The sequence below is a fragment of the Oryza sativa genome, chromosome 6, assembly GCF_034140825.1.
Source record: "Oryza sativa Japonica Group chromosome 6, ASM3414082v1".
Taxonomy (NCBI): domain Eukaryota; kingdom Viridiplantae; phylum Streptophyta; class Magnoliopsida; order Poales; family Poaceae; genus Oryza; species Oryza sativa.
Genome location: NC_089040.1, coordinates 24331806 through 24334274, shown reverse-complemented (window position 1 = coordinate 24334274; position 2469 = coordinate 24331806). Strand labels below are relative to the sequence as shown.

The following is a 2469-nucleotide window of genomic DNA, read 5'->3' as shown; positions in this document are numbered from 1 at the left end:
AAAACCATGACGACTCAATGGCGGGAAGCTATCCTTGGGATCACAATGGATGGTGGACAGAACCGTCGTTGTTTAATGTGAACACTGAAACTAAAATTTGATCAGTCTATGATAGGTCTTAGGCTTGTGAAAATATTTGCAAAACGCAGCTTTATGCAAAAGAACCTAAAACCATTCCTTGAATACCCTCTATCATATGCATTGTTGTTGTGGTGGCTTGCTGAGTACGGTTGGTACTCACCCTTGCTATTTATATATCTTTTAGGAGAGTGTTGAAGAGATGCCCTTGTCGGTACGCTTGTGTATCCCACAAGATGATCGGAGTGCGGTCTTGTTCTAGGTCTCGTTCCCCAGTCGACTGCCTGTGGCATGTTAACCGGGCCCTTATATTATTTTGTCTTCCGCTGTTGTTCTCTGATAGTTGTTGGCCTACCTGGCCCTAATGTAAGTGTTTAACTCTTTTAGCCTAAATTCATTCGTGATATGTTGTGATCCAACTATGTATGTGTGTACCAACTACTGATCCAGGGATTGGTACGGATAAACACAGAAGATTTCCGATTTTCAAAATCGGGGGTCTACAGGTTAGTAATATACGATTCGGTCTTGAGTTGTACTATTGTTGTATCTCTGTCTGGTATATAATGACTTGAACAGCCTCCACAAGAGGTAGATTGCCTCAATAGTTTTCACATGGTATCAGAGCATCCTCTTCCACAAAACATCTAGTCATGGCATCAAGTTCTTCGTCGACTTTGTCTTCATTGGCAGTGCTAGGACATCCCGTCTCTGAAAAGCTGTCCAGAGACAAGTTCCTGGTTTGGAGAGCGCAGGTTTTGCCGGCCGTGCGTGGAGCACAGCTTACTGGATATCTTGATGGCACAAAAGAGGTGCCATCACCTGAGATCACGGTGGAGAAAAAGGTGGGCGACGATTTGGTGAAGGAATCCGTCAACAACCCAGCCTATTCACAGTGGATTGCGCATGATCAACAAGTACTCGGGTATTTACTCTCGACGCTTTCGCGAGAAGTTCTGGTGCAAGTCGCACATCTTGAGAGTGCCAGACAAGTCTGGACTGCAATTAACGAGATGTTTTCCTCGCAATCTAAGGCGCGAATTATTCAGATTCGTGCGCAATTGGCTCGAGAATTGAAGGGAGATTCATCGGCTGCTGCATACTTCACTAAGATGAAGGGATTAGCAGATGAGATGGCTGCAGCTGGGAAGAAACTTGATGATGATGATATTGTTTCATATATTCTTGGAGGACTTGACGCAGATTATAATCCTCTGGTTGCCTCGGTCTCCTCCAAGGACTACATATCACTCAGTGATCTATATGCCCAGCTACTCTCGTTTGAGGCACATCTAAATAATCAATCTGAAGGAGGCTATCACTCGTCGGCTAACAGCGCGTCACGAGGAGGACGTGGACGAGGACAAGGTCAAGGCCGTGGACGAGGTGGTTTTGGCAGCAATTTCGGTAGTGGTTTTGGTGGCAGAGGCCGTGGTGGCCGTGGCCGTGGAGATGGTTCTCGACCTTCCTGTCAATTGTGTGGGAAGGAAGGTCACACAGTGCATACATGCTGGAAGCGTTTTGATCGATCGTTCTCTGGAGACGATGTAATCTTTCAGCAGCACCATCAGCAAGCAAAGTCGGCATCAGCCGTATCTTCTTATGGGGTAGATACAAATTGGTATTTGGATACTGCCGCTACAGATCATATTACTGGGGAGCTTGAGAAACTTATGACAAAGGAAAGGTATCATGGTAATGAGCAAGTTCATGCTGCAAATGGCGCAGGTATGAGTATAAGTCACATAGGAAGGACTATTTTTCATACCCCTAATCGAAATCTCGCTCTTAATAATGTTCTTTATATTCCTGAGGCTAAAAAGAATTTAGTTTCAGCTCATCGTCTTGCTTATGATAATCATGCCTTTGTTGAAATTCATCCTAAATTCTTTTGTGTTAAGGATCAAACAACGAAGAGCACTCTTCTTCAAGGTAGATCCCGGGGTGGTCTGTATCCAATTCCTTTGAAGTCTACTACACCTCAGGGACGTCAAGCTCTTGTTTCTACTAGTTCTGCAGAGTCTAGGTGGCATAGTCGTCTTGGTCACCCTTCTTTTTCGGTTGTGACTAGAGTTCTTAGAAAACATAATATCCCTGTTAGTGAGTCGAGGGAAGAGCGAGTTTGTGATGCTTGTCAGCAAGCTAAGAGTCATCAACTACCTTATTCTAGGTCAGTCAGTCGGTCGTCTGCTCCTTTGGAGCTTGTCTTTTCAGATGTTTGGGGTCCTGCTCCTCAGTCCGTGGGGAGATTCAAATATTATGTAAGCTTTATTGATGATTATAGTAAATTTACTTGGATCTATCTTTTAAAGAACAAGTCCGAAGTTTTCCAAGTTTTTACTAATTTCCAGCATCTTGTTGAAAGACAACTTGGTAGGAAAATTCTTACGA

General features: G+C 44.1%; 1 non-coding gene across 1 annotated transcript; it reads left to right on the top strand.

The window, feature by feature from the left end:
• Positions 1 to 1229: 1229 nt before the first annotated feature.
• LOC112939493 (small nucleolar RNA Z247) lies at positions 1230 to 1365 on the top strand. The gene has a single exon (XR_003243206.1). It is a non-coding gene; the product is annotated as a small nucleolar RNA Z247 (small nucleolar RNA).
• Positions 1366 to 2469: the final 1104 nt, after the last annotated feature.